The 18558-nt window shown below is 39.7% G+C and overlaps 1 long non-coding RNA gene across 2 annotated transcripts in view; it reads right to left on the bottom strand.

Moving 5' to 3' along the window:
- The window catches only part of LOC102064414 (uncharacterized), a 444388-nt gene that overhangs the window by 277315 nt on the left and 148515 nt on the right, over window positions 1-18558 (bottom strand). The gene's annotated exons all lie outside the window — the stretch shown is intronic.

The following is an 18558-nucleotide window of genomic DNA, read 5'->3' as shown; positions in this document are numbered from 1 at the left end:
CCTTCACCATTCACCCGGTGAAGCCCTCATCCTTGTCGTCTCCTGTGTAGGGATAAAGTCCAGCTACCAGACACTTCTGGCAACATTCCAGGACTCCCGAGACCCCCAAGCTGGTCTCGGAGGCTCAGCATCTCAGGACTGAGATCTTGAGATCCGACAGTATTTGTATAAAATTCTTACTTGATTCATTCTAAGCCACTGAAAAATCATTCCAAAGGGAAATTCTCTGCAACAATAATTTAATCAAAACTGTTATTCCAAATTTCCAAACAGATACTGGTCCCAGAATCACACAAAATGCATAAACACTTTATCTACAATATCTACATGTTTAGCTGCAAAGAACTGCTGTAATTAATCTAGCTGCAGATCATGCCACAAAGTACTGGTCTTAGGCCCTGTCCTCACATCATTGATATTAAGATACATTCAGAGGTTTTTTTATTATGGTCTAAAGGGATCCTGTACACAGCTTTCAAAAGCACAATGCTACAAGAATACTATTGATCTTAGCCCACCCAACATGTATAAATATATAGCATCCATGACAAACCAAAATAAACTATTTCATTACTCAAAGTTCCAATGATACAGATGAGGAAGGCACAAAAGGTATGGTAGATGAGGAAAGAATTACTGACACACAAGAGCAGGAGAGTCTTCTGGGGAAAAATTGTACCAGGGATAGAGAATATATGGGACAAAGCATAAAGGTGTAGGCAGGGGACAGAAATGAAGCTGCTGAACAGGAAGGTGACCTGGCAGTGTAGGCAACATCTGTAAGGCCCTGAACATGGAGCTGGGAATATTTCATGTGGGGCAGCTAAACAGGAAGACAATGAGTGACACAGAAGGAAAACAAAACTACTACTGGATCACTTAATCTAATGTCATGTCAAGTCCCAACACAATTCACAGCTTACAGATTTACCAGCTAACACACTCCTCCACTGCAAATTCGTAAGCCAATGTGTACAGAAGTTTTCAATTCGGCTGCACCAAGAATGCCATTTTGTTCACAGCATGGAGCAATGCACAAGGAGAGGGCTCTCATTTTCTGTCATTGACATTCTACAATGTCCAGCACACTGATGGTGGCATTCTGACTGAAATGCTTGTGCTTTGTGCAGCCCTGCAAGGGACCTGGCCAAAGAAACAACGGCATGGTCACACTCTCCAGATAACAGAGACCAATTGTGTTGTGGTCATCAACAGTTTGACACCGGGGAGAGGAAAAAGGACTGTGCCAATTGCTTTGTTCCAGCAATATTTCTTCCCAGCCTATTTATAATGCAATTTTAACAGCCATGGAGGTCACTTTATTTGGCTGCCCAACTTGGGGAACACAACTAGCAATGAAGGAGGAGGAGGAACTGCAGAAATAATGGAAATCATAAACTATATGCTGCATCATCTTAAGCAGTCTCTTTTGTAACTCAGAGCAGCTAATAGGGGTAGAAAAGGTGAATTTTGGGGCTCGGAGTATTAATCTGGATTTAGTCTCACCCACCAAATGCAAATAAATTTCCCTTGGTGAAGTGGAGCTGTTCTGCATTTATACCAAAAATAAATGTGAGCAGAGCCTCATCCAACACGATAACTACTTCTTCTGCTGATTTCTTTTGGCTTGTTTCTTTCTCACCCCACAAAACACTGTGCAGTGGGCAAATGAACATGGAGTTCTCCTGCAATAAATTGGGTGAGGGAACAGAGGGAAATAAATTTCTTTATGAAGGGTCCTAGTGTGAACAAAACCAGAATGCCTAATGAGTGCTAGGATGATGAAGTTTGAGGACAGTATATTATTAAATTACGTTAAACTAAAACAGCTTTGCTGACTTCAATACATTTATTCCAAACTTTGCACAGATAGAAACTGTGACTGGAATATACAGAGTCTACAAAGTTGTGGAGCAGCCTCTGGATATCAGAGTGACTTCTGCTTCTTCTCATACTTAGAACCAAACTGGATCAATCTCCAATTACACAATACATAAGGACCAGTATTACTAACATGGAATATAACTGAGGAATTAATATCAAGTTCCTCTATTTTATAAGGTTTAAAACATAAATTCTTACCAGGGTTGGAACTAAAGACAGAGAAATTAAATTTTACAAGGACTTTTTAAAAAAAATCATGTAAAAATAGCAACACATGCTCTTTCCCATACTATGAGGGTGACCAGCAGAACAGATATGTGGAAGATATTCTCTAGCTCAGAGTTTAATTAGAAATTAAAATGTCATACACAATAGATAGAACAGGTGTTCTCAAACTTTTTTAAACACTTCCTTTTGAAGCAATAGCTTGCTTACCTTCCATTATACTCTTCCCACCTATTAAACTAAAAACGTATTGTTGTAGAATGAACGAAACCATTTTACACATAATAGGGGAGAACAATACATAAATTGGGGGAATAACACAAGAAACTTAACAACACACTACAACAACGTATATACATAATTATGAAAAAACTCAGACTCCTACTCTGAAACTTTACTTCCAGCAACTTAGAAGACTTGAAATGGGCTGTCCAGTGGGATTTTCCATGCTTCTCACAGTCCCCATCAGACAGTCTACTTTAAATCACCGGACTATGATAACAATTCATCAGAGGTACATTAAAGACAGGATAAGAAAGAATCATCCTATTGCCACACAGTGATGTTCTCTGGCAAATCTGAAAATAGGCAACAGGCCAGAAAGTGCTCTTATCTGGAGCACTAATTACTACAGTGCTATAAAAGAGCACTGTTCAACTAATGAACTTCTTTTGTAAGAGAACACCTTACATATCAATGCTAAAGAAAAGTGTACAAATGCTTAAAAATTCAGGAGCCATCTGCAGATGACAGGATGGAGCATTTGGGTTACTTCAACAAGTTACTAATTCTGTGACATTCTTCACAGTGCACATTTTTGAGAACAGGTAACGATGACCAGGTTCTCCAGTTTGCTCCTAGCTAGGAGCTAGTGATGACTCTGGTTTGCAGGTGTCAGGGGAGGTAACAAGATACTGCGGCTGCCAATGGCACATTGAAGCAAAATGAGGTCCTGTGCTCAGCCTGCAAACAACGTTCTGGAGCAGACTTTGCAGAAGTTCACTAGCAGCTGAGCTGAAGATGGCATTTCTATTTTGCAATAGGGTCCAATAACAGGGCACCCTCCAAGATGCTGATTCAGGTCTATATTTCTAACAAGGAATAAAAGAAAGACTTTATCTCTGATACTTCTGATCTCTTTAGCCTGATTCCATGTCTTTATTACATCCTACAGGGTAACATCAGAAAAAGAGTGAAGCGTATCAAAACACATGTGCCTTTATTTGTTCATACATTTCATAGTTTCACAAACCCAGGATGTTGGGAAAATGTCTTTAAAAAAGGAGCGTCTGTCTGCAGGCATATGGACCCTGAGGGCTGCAAATGACAGCACACTTTCTGAATTACAAATTTTTTCATTTAATTTTGAAACTGAAATGTCAGTCTTCAAAAAAATTTCTTTTAATATCCAAATGTAAAAAATAAACCTGTTTCTGCTTAATTTATACCTACTCACATGTTTAGCTTCTATTTCAAAAGGGATGCTAAAACATCCTGCTAACTGTTCACCAGTAGGCGTGGTTTCCAGCAGCACCTCTTATGCCATTTCCCTCCTGAGTAAGAAAGGAGAAATCCCACACTATGAACCAAACTTTCATGACTGATTTTCCCATTCAGAGGCTCAAAGTCGAAACCCAGTTTTGCAACACACGCAAACCCATATTTAATTTTAAGCTGTGTTCCCACAGCATGTATTTAAAGTTTAAAATTTTGCTGAATGGTGATTGCCATAAGTACATCTTTAGTACTCTGTTGAATCAATTCACAAATGCTGATTGTTGGAAAACTAATTTGTATCACAAGGAACTTGAATACAATCTTTAAAGGCATCTACTTTTTAAGGTCAGATTGTAAGCTCTGATATACACTTTAGATGTTCAACATCTCAGAAAATGTATAAACACGTCTGCCAAACTGGGATGCACATCTGTGGCCACTCCTGGTTACTAGACAGGCTATCAGATTCACATGACATATGCATGAACATTTCCTGGCTCCCTTCAGTACATGACCTACTTGAGCTTCCTATGTGGAAGGGTATGGTTTAAGAAGCAAAGGTCACAAATCGCCCTCTTCATACTACACACTCTGCCCACAGATAGCAGGTGCATCTATGCAAGCTCCCCTGGAACAGCCCATGCTTGCAGACATTGCAGCAGACATTTTGAAATAGGTTGTGCAAGCCTACACCTACCAGAAATTATAACCACATTAGAATAAATTCTAAATGTCCAGAACATTCCCTTTGTCAGCTACAGAACACAAAAAACTCTCCTCTGATTTTACCTCAGTGCCATACCCATCAGCTTAATGAGATTATATAGCAAGTTAAACACATCAAGGCTGGACTCAAAATTTGTAGGAGGCATTCAATGTGTCAAGCTCCACAACAGGAAAATATATTCATCAGCTTTGCATGCAGGAGACCTTTGTATGTATCACAAAGCCTCCTACATCGCTGGACAAGTCTCTCCTATCACCTACCACATGTATGTAAAATATACACTGCCTCCCATCCTCTGAGCACAATTTGAGAACAATTTGAGCACAATTTGCCTTCTGTCAACCCCAACTGGGCAATGAAACCTCTTATTACCTCACTCCTCCCTCGGCCTCCTCAGAGAGCAGACTTCAGATTTCTTTTCTCTGCAGTACTACACGAGTCACCATTATCTGTATTCAACCTTTTCTAGACCTATTACACATCATTTTGTTAATATGTTCCCAAAAATTACTTTCCATCCCTGGTCAGAATTCAACGGATATCAAGAAGTCCTGTAAAAAGAATAGAGCCATCAGACATCATGTCATTCTGAAACAACCCCAAAAATACAAGTTGGTTTTTTAGAGGAGACAATAGGCTTTGAACTTGGTAATTACTATCTATTCCTGATGATTCTACATAGGAAAAGCCACAATCTCCCCTGTTCATGGAAACTGCAGATCTAAACCCTTCATTATCACTTCTGCTACATAAATGTTCTTTCACTTTTTCATGTATTTAACCTTTATAATGGTAAAGAAACTCAATGTTTAAACCAGCTTTAATTATATATTTTCCTGAGTGTTGCAACAAGGTCCCTTGAGTGACCTACTTGTCTAAAAGGCAGAAAAGTTTGCACAAATGGGTTTTAAAACACTACTTTTGACCCACAGAACTATTTCTCTCACAGGGCACAGTAGACAAAGAAAGAGACAGAGTGTTTGTCTCACACAAAAACAAAACAAAAACAACAAAAAAACCCCATCCACCAACCAAAAAAAAAAAAAAAAACAACCAAAAAACAAGCAAAGGGAAAAAAAAAAAAAACACACCACCACCACCAAAGATACAAAGATTACAGATGGGATTGCAGCCTGAGAGGACTACATAACTGGGGCAGGCCTCTTTCAAGGCTGTGTATCCAAACTGACTCTAGCGCTCAGGACAATGTAAGATTCAAAAAACACAATGCCATTTTCACTCAACTCCCACATAATGTGCTTTTAGTGGTGCATTAGATTTTACATATAAAATGACTGCATTTTTAAAGACACTTAAGCACTTTAATCTTCAGAAAACAGAAGGCCAAATACCTTTAAAAGTCTGGCCCAATATCAGCTGGAAAGAAATTGGTAAAAGCAATTTTAGTCACTTGTTTCTTTTCTCTGTTCATCATCAATATATCTTTTTCATGCATTGGCCTAATTTAGACTGCAAGGTCTACTGAGCAGGGGATATGTTTTTACATTTATAGAGTGCCCCACAAATGTGCCACTAGATGTGTTTTTATAATAATAAGTAAGGAAAAAAAACAATTATTTCAGTGAAATTATACTTTCCTCTTTCAAGCAATTGATATTAATGCCTCCAGCAATAGCTGATATTGCCTTTATCAACATCAGAACCTGGAAATTGTGCACATGTGTTTCCATAGTGTGTGGAGTTTGGACTCTTAGAAAATAATAAAGCATTTCAATGCAGGATGTTTCTTGACTCCTTGCTTACATAAAGGCACTCTGCTTAATCAGTGCAACTTTTTACATTCACATGGCTAAATCATTAGTGAATCTCATGAGGTTTAACATCACTAATTGCAAGGTGCTGCAACTGGGTCAGGGCAACCCCCAGTATAGATCCAGGCTGGGGATGAGCAGATAGATCCAGAGCAGCCCTGATGAGAAGGACTTTGGGGTACTGTGGATGAGAGCCTGGACATGGCCCAGCCATGTGCCCTTGCAGCCCAGAAAACCAAATGTGTCCTGGGCTGCATCAAAGGCAGTGTGCAAAGAGGTGAGGGAGGGGATTCTGCCCCTCTGCTCTGCCCTGCTGAGACCCCACCTGCAGGGCTGCACCCAGCCCCGGGTTCCCCAGCACAGGAAAGACATTGACCTGTTGGAGTGAGTCCAGAGAAGGGCCACCAAGATGACTAGAGGGATAGAGCAACTCTGCTGTGAAGAAAGGCTTTAAAAAATGGGTCTGTTCAGCTTGGAAAAGACAAGGGATGGCCTAACTGTGAAATTACAGTACCTGAATAGAGACTACAAAAAAGATGGAGAGTAACTTTCTGTAAGGACATAGAGTGACAGAACAAGAGGGAGTGCCTTCAAACTGATAAAAAAGTAGGTTTAGATTAGATTGAGGAAGGGATTCTTTGCTGTGAGGGTGGTTGAGGTACTGTCACAGGTTGCCTAGGGAAGTTGTGGATGCCTCATTCCTGAAAGCATTTCAACTCAGGTTGGATGGGGCTCTGAGCAACCTGGTCTAATAAAAGGTGCCCCTGCCCATGGCAGGCAGGTGGAACTGGATGATCTTTAAGGTCCCTTCCAACCCAGGCCATTCTAAAATTCCATGATAAGGCCAACACATCAAATGGTCAGGATACACACAAGTGCAATACAGGCAGCTTTAGTCTCACTATAAACTTCTTTGAAAACAAATATAACTGCTGTACCTACCTTTATGTGGGCCTTTCGTTCTCTCAGCTTTTTAAAGTGCTTCTCTGGCCCACATTGCAAGATATATAAAGTGTGGTTTTATGCATATACCATAGGCTCTAGTGGCATGCATGTAAAATGAATGCAAAATATGCAGCCAAGATAAACTCTGGCAGATCCAGAAAACATAGCAGAAGAAATCACTTTTCTCATTACCTTTAAAATCTCTTCCATTTGATAATTATATAACCAATAGAGGGAGAAAAGCACTTCTCCTTGCCAGACTGCATTTTCCTGCAATTGAGCAGAACTTTGCAGGATGCCTACTCTCTATTTGAATCTTTAGGAATTAATTGTTTTATTCACCCATTTCCATAGGACAAGGCCACTAAATGATGCCCATCAACCTTTAGAATTAAAGAAAAATACAAATAACATAGAAACAGGCAGGGCTTTTGGTGGCATGAAAGGACACCTCTAGCTAGTTAACTAAAATACCCAATGTATTCCTGATCCTAAATGCAACGATTTTAACAGCTGGTCTCACAAAATAGATCGCATGATTAACACATTTGAAACAAACCTGAGTTGCTAGATTAGGGCACTCTGTTCAGCAGTGGGAGAATTCGTTAAAGTGAGTATCAGATACCCATTGTCTGAGCATGGTCCTGATAGTCACATTGTAAAGCTGATTCTCTAATATTCTTGGGATGCAATGTACTGCATTTTTTTTCATCATTTCCTCTACATGTAAAATGATCTCCTGCGTTGAAGCAGTACTATTTAAAACAAAAGGGTTTGATTTATAGCCAGTCCCCAGCCTCATAAATCACACCTGCAGTGTGGTGCTCTGAGCTCCCTGTGTTCTGCCAGCATTTACGTTTTATAAATGATTTGGGTTTACCTCCCATTGTGATGGAGACTAATACAATTGCATTCTACTCTCCCAGCATTCACTCTTGCTGTTGCTCATTATTCCCACTGGGAATTCAGACCTAGTTTTTGCAAGCTTGTCAGGGGGGAGGGGAGTGGAGGTGGTGTGGGCTTGTTGTTTTTTTAAATTAAAGAATGTTGAATTAAAAATTTATGTTTGCATTCTGTAGCTTTTTCTATCAGTAGATATACTATGCAGTGGGTTTTTTCTCCCTATTGACTTTGTTTATATTTAGGCTCCCATTTGCTAAGCTAATGATTTGGAACTTAAGAAGGACAGCAGCTTGAAATGCTCAATATGCAGAGTATTTGACCTTCAGAGTAACCCAGGTATGCACATCACTTTTCTATAAGCTGCATAAGGATTATAAATTATAATTTAAAAACAAACAAAAAAAAAAAAAAGAAAAATAATTACGTTAGTTCCCCAAAAGTCTAAGTGCGAAGATTTTATTTTTAACTTTCAGAATCTACTGAAATGCCAAAAAGATGCCTATATAATATTTGCCCTTAAGTTTAAAGCTCTTAACCATACAACAGTTCTAGTAGGTTAAGCACAGTTCAGACACTTGGAGATAACAAGACTTGGTCCTTTGAGCTGACAGCCTTAAGTTTTGACACAAGAAATTATTCCTAAGTCATAGCACCATGTAAGTGAGATTGATGGGATTTGTGCCCGTGCTTTTATTTCCTCTGTATCAAAACAATCAGTGGTTCAATTTGTTCAATTAATGACTATCATCACGGCCTCCTTTTCAGTTAAATACTGCTATTACTATACCCATAACCAACAGAGAACCAATTGTAGTTTGAGATTGGTAAAAGCCACAAATCCAAGTTACACTTCTGTCACAAATACTCAATACATCTTCAATTCTGTTTTGGAGACCAGTCTTCTGAGCATTTCAATTGCAGCCTGTTATTTGGTGAGTTGAAAAATTTAGACTTGAGATTTGAAAGGCTGCAGTACATGTCATTGCATGCTGAGATCAAACTTAGACCTAAATAATTGCAAAAATATTTCCAACATTAATAGTAGCTATTCAGAAAAGCTATTCTCTTTCCAACATAATTTAGAGCTGGACTGGTATGTAGACCTGTTCCAGTTCAATGAAGGATTAAGCTAAACACTACTATTAAAAGTAGATTAAGTGAAACCAGAAGACATTTTGATTCCTGAATTAGAACTGTCCACACATGCACTTATGCAGGAAGAGCTTTTGTGCTTTAAATACAAACCTTACTTTCATCCAAATTAACTTTCAAATGAAGGCAGCAAGCCTTGAATTATTGTGCCCATTGTCTGAAAAATCATATAAAATACTTGTATGAAAAGTAGGATACTGAAGTTCATAGTGTGGGCATAAAGATAATGTGGGCATGAAGTTGCAGCAATTCTTGCTAGGTAACAACTAGCTTAATTTTTAGAACCTGTTTTGCCTTTATGTGGCAACTGATTGTGTAAAAAACAGTAATTCTGACAAGTGCTTCCAAAACAGGAGTTAGTGAATTCACACATTCTGAACAACTGCTTTAATTCTCTAGCAGTTCAAAATTATATTTTATTCTGGATCAATTACTAAGATGTAAACACATTAAAAACACAAGTTTTTAATGCCAAAATTTGTTACCTCCAGTTTAAAGTTCTTAGGTTTATAACCAAAATATGATAGACCAATAAGAAGTGACAGTAACTCTGCAAATATTGTCCATTTGATATTTTATCTTACTGCAGGACAAGGTAGCAAAAACACTGCATAAACTTACCCCTTCATTGCAATTATTGTTTGATCCACAGGTTAGTTTTACTATCAGATTTAACTGCAGTAAAAATTAATCATGCAAATTCTGGTACACATGTATAAGGTTAAATTACATCTTACTGTGCAGCCTTGTGGGTGTAATTCTCTACACTGTAAGAAGCCCTCTACTTTTTTATGAAGAATTTTCATACATATATTCAGAAAAGAAGTCCAGGGTCATGAACTTCATTCTGAAGTAGCTTCACATGCAATCATGTCCACTGAAATATTAGAGAATTTTATTGCAGTTTGGTCCATTATTATTGTAAGTCCATTTGATCCAGGTGCATATAAGGCTGCACAGTCATGACATATAACATATTCAAATACATTTGTTTCAAACAATCCTCAAATTCCAATGTTTCTTCTCGAAGGTGATGTCTTTATACAAGGTGCTATCAAAAACCTGCCCTAAAAATGTTTATCTAAAAAAAAGAAAAAAAGGTTTGGTCTGCATAAAACCTGCTCCTCCATCAAAGTAATCATTTGAGTTAACTTTGAAGCATGATTTAAATATTAGCAAAAGTGAAAAATGTATTGCCTTCTTTTCAGAAAGCAAAAAGGCATTAAATTTGCCCCAATATCTCCAATGAATGAAATTCATTTCAGTGAATGTGCCTATGTTTCAGTTAATGGCTTTGTTTATCTAGAACTCTGATAAATACATCCAATCACCTCTCAGATATTGGCTCAATCAATTTCAAGGAAATTACTAAACTTATATTTCCTAAACTCCCATTTGCACACACAACAGCAGTAGCTGAAAATGTGCAGTTTGATTTGCACACAGAGTTTTGACTTCTTCACAGACATTTCTGAAGAGAGAAATCTAGAATTTTGCTGGAAATTTGCCCTCCTATGATTCCCTACATGCTAGGATTCTTGACATAGTCCATCCATCTGCTTTTTGAGTTAATCCTTATATAATAAAAAGTCTTGAAATCCACTGCATTACTGGAATCCAAATATCTGTTCCAAATGCTCCTGTAATAGAGCTGATACTTTGAAAATACATTTAAATATCCAGATCTAGCAGAAGAGGATCGCCTATTTCCACTTCTGCAGCTCATTTATCCCTGGGAGAAATCAATAAAGAAAATTTAACCAAGAAACTTGCCAAATAAATATCTGATAGATCCATTAATATAAAATAATAATCAATAAAGAGGGCTTTCCTGGCAGTGAATGACTAGCTGGAGGAACCATTAACTGTGAGAAATTTCCAATGCAGAGTGCAATCTGATCCTGAAATACTTAATATTATCAAACCTTATTCTTACAAAATAACCCTGATCTGGGTGAGCCAGATGTAACATCCTGTTTAAGTACCATTACACACCTATTGTTCCCTAGGTACATTAATAAAGTAGCATTTTTAGACTATTCGTTAAGTTCTGCCAATACTACTTTAAAAATTACTTTAAAAGAAAAAAAATTTTAAAAAAACAGTTTCCTTCTTAGGAGCTTCTTAAAGTTGAGTTTTACATTCCCATGAATGCACAGCACTGGTCCTATAATGGTCTTGCTTCAGCTTTTTTCCCTTGCAAAAAGCAGCAGGGAAACAAGACTAACTCCCAACATTTCCACAGGCTTACAGCACCTTCATTAGCTAAGTGCTGCTCCAGTGCTGCCCAATGGAACACAGTTTTTTTTTAATCTTCTTCATTCTGAGAAAGAACTAATTCTTGGTCAAGGCCCCATAGTTGATCTCAGCATAAAAAAAATGCAACTGTGTAATTTCTTCCTAATACCCCCCAGGCACATTTCTCTGGCTGGTTCACACCGTACTAGGTGGTTGCAAATTCCTTATCATTATCCCAGCTCGTTTGTACAACACTAAGTATCATCACCAATCTCCCCCCCAGAAATACAATGTTCTCAGTTTATATACAGAATCCTGTTTTCTAGAAAAATTCTTAGAATAATGGAATGATTATCAATGTAAATAACAATCAAATAACTCTGCTCTGAAAAAATTAGTTATTCTGAGATGTTGCATTAATCCCATCTTATCCACCTGTACATGTGAGGAATAATTCTCTGATGCTACAGGTACTTCTGCTTTCTTGTTTTTTGATGAAAATTATCATTATGGTCCCCCAGATAAGTCTCAAGACATTTTTAAGGAAAGTGATTGCAAAGAGAGAGCAATCTTGGAAGAAAAAGAAGGCATTAAAAAAAGATAATTTTCTTTAGATGCAAAGGAGGCAGAGACTGGTTACTAGTGGAACACTAGTATCTCTGTATCAATACTCCAGATATAGCCAAGGTAGTCAGTGATAAGAAGTGGTGAGTCTGCAAATGCTGCAAAAACATCCTAGAAGCAGAGATTATTAACAACAGAATTAGAGATGCAAAAGTGGGAAAATAGGGTTAAATAAATATTAGCTTTCAAAGTAAGATTAAAACATCTCAAGAGAGAATACAGTTAAGAGAAATCCTATCTTCAGGATGAGGTGAACTAGTGACCCAACACCTGTTTTCTACAAGATGTTTTCAGATGAGTAACAGGTCCATTGCTGCACTCAGGGCAAAATAAATTTTCCCTAAACTAACTAAGATTGCTGCTGGTCTTTCTAACATTAATCAAAACCCCCCTTTTATCTGTTTCATAAAAAACCTCTCATCTATGTTTGCTAGGTTCAGAATGGCCAGCAAAGTTCATCATAAATTTCTTTTTAATTAAAATACTATTGTTAAGATCAATATTCTAAAAATCACTACTAAATTCACTCCTTAAGGTATCCCCAGTCATGCTGTACCTAAATTACTCTAAAGATAGTCTGTGCATCCTTCACCACCATCAGCACCATTGGTTTTGCTGTTTACTCTCTTCTTTCAAGTTTCACGTACCCTCCTCAGCCTCGCAGCTATTAACACTCAAATGAGTACATTGGATTCTGATGCTGCCTGGGCTTTCAGGACACTGTGCCAAACAAATCACCATCATGGCCAATATCTGGAGAGCTGTGACATTGCTAGATGTGAGCTTGGCTCAGTGACTCCATTAGCCCCATCAATACACATCCATTGGCCACGTGAGCTGCTGTGTGGTGTAGCAGCAGTCATTTCAGAGGAGTCATTGACTAACTTACTGCACAGACACAGAGCTGGCAATTAAATGAACTAACAGCTTCAACTTGCTTGCCATGATCAATTCAGGCTACAACGCAGTCATGCAGGGAAAAGTTAGGGGCAGCACGACCAAGCCTAAACCACAGCTCCCATTTTGTGACACAATGCCTTCCAATAGAGAGCTTTTCTGTCAAGGGTAAATTAAGCATTGTAAAAATAATTTTCATTGGTTATTCTTAAAGGTGCACTTTCCGAGGCAGGGGAAAATATTTTGGCCAAGAGAAGTATGGAACAATTAAGTGGAGCAACTACTTATTGCCCTGAGCAGAGAAACTCCCTGCATCTAGAAGGGAGTCTACTGGGTAGTTGTATATAATCCATACCTTGGTCTGAGTCTTTGCTGTCTCACATAATGGGTATTTATGTCCATGCAAAGACTGAAACATGGTCACTCTGAGCAGACTTTTACAGCCACTTTGCAGCCCACAGAGCAGCACAGTGGAAAGTTGGTTGCCACAGCCAGCACTGCAGATATTACATGCAGTAAAACTTATATTTACAGTACATTTTTCCATGCTCCTCCTAATCCAGGTTTTTTTTCCTTCATTCTGGATACAGGAATGGTTTATTTACTTTTCATATCCTTATCCTGTCTGAAAAAGGTACATCACTCCTTAAAACTGATAAAAAACTAAGTCACACTGAAGTGGTTTTGTGAAAGTTATCCAAGTTCTTCAGTACAATTGATGTGTTTTCCTTTTAACATAGATATGGCAGAGTTGAATAGACTCCCTGGAGACTCCACAGTTATTTTCAGTAGCAACAAGAGCCCATCCCAAACATAACTTCCAATCTGTCATCCCTCCTTGAGTACTAAAAACAGTCTCTTCCTCTTATAACGTACTGAAAATGAATCTGTATAACAAAAACACCTCCAACACTACAATACCACCTGAATTATTTTCTTAAACATGTATCTCAATGTCACAATTGCTGCCATGTAGATCAAGTCTACAAAGATTGTGCACTGCCTTTTCTCAAAACCTACCAGCAGGTAGGTGTCATGAAAGTTCCACTGGGAGATACACATTTCTGCCAGGGGCAGCATATAGCATCCTGGAATTTAAAACAACCACTAAGGAGGAGAGGATGCACACAGAGGGAAACAGAGATTTACTGCAAGCTAGAAAGTTTGGGGAGTCTCCTCCAAAAAAACTAATTTTTAAAATAAAGCACCAACTCAGTAGTAGTTCTACGTAGCAGTAAAAGTCAAAAGTAAACTTCTGCCAAAGTTTACTTGGCAAAACTTTTTTTTTGCCAGAAAGTTTTTTGGCAGGGATTAATATTTTTACAGGCAAGTAATTAAGAGCATTTCCTGTCCGGTTTATCTCGGCTGTTTGAGGGGCCTGGAAAGGCCCGAGGTGGCCTTGGGGCAGCCCGCGTATCGAAGGACGAGAAGAGGCTTCAGTTCTTCTTTCGGTTTTTATGTTTATTAATTGTTTATCTAAAAGATGTTCTTTCAGCCGAACAGAGATCTGCTCAGCAGTCAGCCATGAGCACACTGTGCCGTCCTCCGGACCGCCACGTATCTTTATACCCATTGTTACGTGTACAATATTTATCATTTTTCTCCAATACCATTTATTCTTATAACTCGGTGCACTCTCAGTAATAACCAATCCAAAGGTGCCACCGTGGCCAAAGAAGATGGAGGAGAAGAGAAGAAGAAGGAGGGCAGGACACACCCCAATTCCTCCATCTTACTCCTCTAAACCCCCCTGTACATAAATCCTAAACCCTGTGTCTCACCCTCTAATTAGCTAATCTCTTCGCCATTCACCCCGGTGAAGTCCTCTTATCTTCATAAAGGTGTCGTCTCCCATGTAGGGTCAAAGTCCTGCCACCAGACACTTCTGGCAACATTCCAGGACTCCCGGGCCCCCCAAGGGTGGTCTCGGAGGCCCGGCATCTCAGGACTCAGATCCTGAGATCCCACAATTTCCCACCATTAGTCTTTTAAGCCATTAGTATAGATATAGGATCTCTACATTTTTTTGCAAAGTTATGTTTATTGTGGAAGCAATAGCTTTGATTTTATGACAGTAACTGTATGTACATATTCTAATTAAAGTCTTAAACTTCAACAATACGGTTTGGAGACTGTTTTCATGGTGCTCTTATTATTTCTTGTAGGACTGCAAGATTACTCTATAGAAAAGAAAACAATTAAAATTGTTTGATTGTGATCAGTCATTCAAGCAAATGCATCATTTATAAACCATATTCACATTTCTCATGCTCCAAGTTTATGTAACAGTGTGCCCCCTCTTTCCAAAAATCTGCAAGCAAGGTCTGAAAAAATATTCTCCTACTAGGAACAGAATGCTATCCACCTACATACTAGAACCTTTTAAAAGTATTTGCAAAAGGAGATGGGTCTTGGGATAAAACACGAGACGTGAAAGGCCCAAAGACTGCATGCAGTTCTCTTGTGAAACATGAGCCACAAGCCACGACTAGTACTTAGCATGCCAATTTGCTAAGCGGGCCTAGCCCCTTACCTGAGGCCCTCCCAGAAATGTGCCTGAACACTAAGGGTCACTATGATAAAGTGAACATGGAGGTATACCAGCCCTCTCATTTCCTAGTACTTAGAAAAGCAGGAATAGAAGCCACACTAGAGGAATCAAAACCCTCCATACTTCCTTTTTATTACTTTCTAGTAGGGACAGCTAAACAAGCTATCAGGCCCATACCCCACAAATGATGGTTCAAATCCTTCCCCTGCTAATGAACCCCCAGGCAAAACTAATCTTCATCACTAGCTTACTCATAGGAACAACCATTACTATCTCAAGTGACCACTGAATTATGGCCTGGATTGGCCTTGAAATCAATACACTCGCCATCCTGCCATTAATCTCAAAATCCCACCACCCACGAGCCATTGAAGCCGCCACTAAGTACTTCCTAACCCAAAACTCTGGCAGCACAGGCAGCCCTTCAGCATTGCTCTGCAGCCCGACCTGCGCTGGTCCCGCAGCGCAGCAGCATCTCGGGGGCGCTCCCCGAGCCCGTAGGGCCGGGCGGGCCCTGGCTCTGACACCCCTGGCACCGGCCCTTGCCCTGCTCCTCGCCTCTCAGCCCCGGTGCTCTGACACTCCCGGCCCTTGCCCTTGCCCTCCTCCTCGCCTCTCAGCCCCTGGCTCTGACACCCCCTCCCTTGCCCTGCTCCTCGCCTCTCAGCCCGGTGCTCTGACACCCCCAGCACCGGCCCTTGCCCTGCTCCTCGCCTCTCAGCCCACGGCTCTGATACCGGCCCTTGTGCTGCTCCTCGCCTCTCAGCCCATGGTTCTGACACTCCCGGCACCGGCCCTTGCCCTGCTCCTCGCCTCTCAGCCCCTGGCTCTGACACCCCTGACCCTTGCACAGCTCCTCGCCTCTCAGTCCCGGTGCTCTGACAGCCCCCGCCCTTGCACAGCTCCTCGCCTCAGTCCCGGTGCCAGCGCCGGGGGCTGAGCAGCCACAGTTCCCAACACAGAGGCACCGTGACAGCATCTGGAATGGAAAACGGGACCTGAAACTTAACTTACCCTGACAGACAACAGAGACAATTAAAATCAGTGATATGATGTGTGTGCACCTATACAGAAATCGTGGAAAGGAAAACTGGCAGTGCTATCCTGCTATCTCTGCTCAAAAGAGGGCTTCTACCAACTTTTTTGGATTGTATCAGTCAAAAAGTAACAAAGACATAGTATTTTGTTATCTTAAGATATTTCTCAGTTCCATGACACATGCATTCAAAAGATAACAACTTTGGTTTCCTATTACTATGAATGCATTAAGCATAGCATCAAAAGTATTCCTGAAACCATTTTATTTATCCTTTGGCATTGAATCTGATATGACTAGAAACAATTCAAAATTTATTAAAATAATTTTTAAGCCAAATATGATCATCATCGAAGCTCATGCAAGTGTTCATGCCCATGCACTGGAAAAACAGGAATATCATATTATATTTGTCATGATTATTGACAGTAAAACATTTTAGGACATGTTGTAAGAACAATTAAGAGTGGTAAGGAATGGTTGTATTATTAAGTTTCATCATTGGCCCAGTGGACTTAAGACAGCAAGTACACAATCTCTTTCTGGTTTTTGAATGATTATTTATATGGACTTAGCTGTCCTCTATTAAACAATGCCATATAACCACTCACCCAAAAAAGCAATTGATCAGTTGAATGACATAGGAAAGTTTATCATCTGTATGCAACATTGCAGACTTTTTGTAGTTGGAGTACTTTAAGTGCCATTCAGAAAAATGTGTCACCAAAGGAAATTAATTGGAATTAATTTAACTGTCTCATTCTAGGATTGCAGCCTAATAACAAATTTTCCCTGATGTCTTCTTATTCCTATTGCTCAGTGAGGTTAGACAGGAGGTTGAAGGGGACAGGTAATCTATTTTGCAATCAGTATTGACTTCTTGGTCTACAGTTTATCATCAGTTTTATTTCAATGGGAGTAGTGACCAAACAGAAGACACACCTAGGTGTATTACCAGCTCAAGAGACGGTTCATCCTCAGACTACTAAACACAACATAGAGTATTAAGAATCAACTTCTGCAAGCACCAGCTGATAAAGGCTTTGTTACAAACTGCTGTGAGGTGTACATCCCCAGTGCTCACACTACCAGCCATTCACTAATGTTCTTCCTACTTTGTGGAATTTTCACACTTCCTCCGAGGAGAGGAAGCCCCAATACAACCTTTCCTCCCGCACACTCAAGAGCTACACCACCAAGAATCAAAACAGTTCTCTCGCCCATTCTGTGCTGAAGGAACTGTTAGTTTCTTAAAAGTGACACACGACCAACTGCTAACACCAAAAGCAACATTCCCAAAACCAAGACTGGCCAAGAGATTTTGTTCAATGCCTTTAGGCCTTTGAATAACTAGATGTCAGCAGCCCAGAACAAGCAGACACAGAATCAGTCATGGAATGGTTGGCATTGGAAGGGACCTCTGGGGGTTATCTCACCCACCCACCTTGCTCAAGAAGGGCTACCTGAAGCAAGTTGCCCAGGACCATGTCAAGCTGGCTTTTGAATACCTCGAGGATGGAGACTTCATAGCCTTCCTGGGCAACCAGTGAGTGACCACACTCACCATGAAAAAGTGCTTCCTGATCTTCTGACAGTACCTCCTGTGCTCCAGTTTGTGCCTATTTGAGCCCATAGCCTGCTAGAAAGATGGCAGAGAGAAACTACCTGGAACACTATGCAGAGTTGGAACACAAGAAGGCTTTGCTAAATGAAAAGACTTTAAACATGTCTGTGCACAATTACAGGCTTCATACACATAAGGACCAGTTTTCCACCACTCCTTTAGTGGTGCTGTTATGAGCTTTGTGATACAGCTTCTGTGACAAGCTCAAATTGCAACCTTCATGCTCTTCTACCTCTATCAAAAGATTAGCCTCACTCTGCAGTGATGGACATGCATAAAAAAATTACAGTGAAACTTGTGCAAACTGTCATCTGGAAAGGCCCGAGAAGTCTGATTTTCTTTATTGCAGAAGCTTTGGGTAGGAGTCTGAATCTTTGTTATGGGTTGTAGAGGTTTTTTTCTGGTAAAATATCAGTTTAATGTTTTTGAAAAGATTTTACCTTTTTTTGTGGGCATATCATCAAAGCATATTAGTTTAATACT

The sequence above is a fragment of the Zonotrichia albicollis genome, chromosome 3 (assembly GCF_047830755.1).
Source record: "Zonotrichia albicollis isolate bZonAlb1 chromosome 3, bZonAlb1.hap1, whole genome shotgun sequence".
Classification (NCBI taxonomy): domain Eukaryota; kingdom Metazoa; phylum Chordata; class Aves; order Passeriformes; family Passerellidae; genus Zonotrichia; species Zonotrichia albicollis.
Note: the sequence above shows the minus strand (reverse complement) of the source record. Positions and strands in the feature narration are given on the sequence as shown.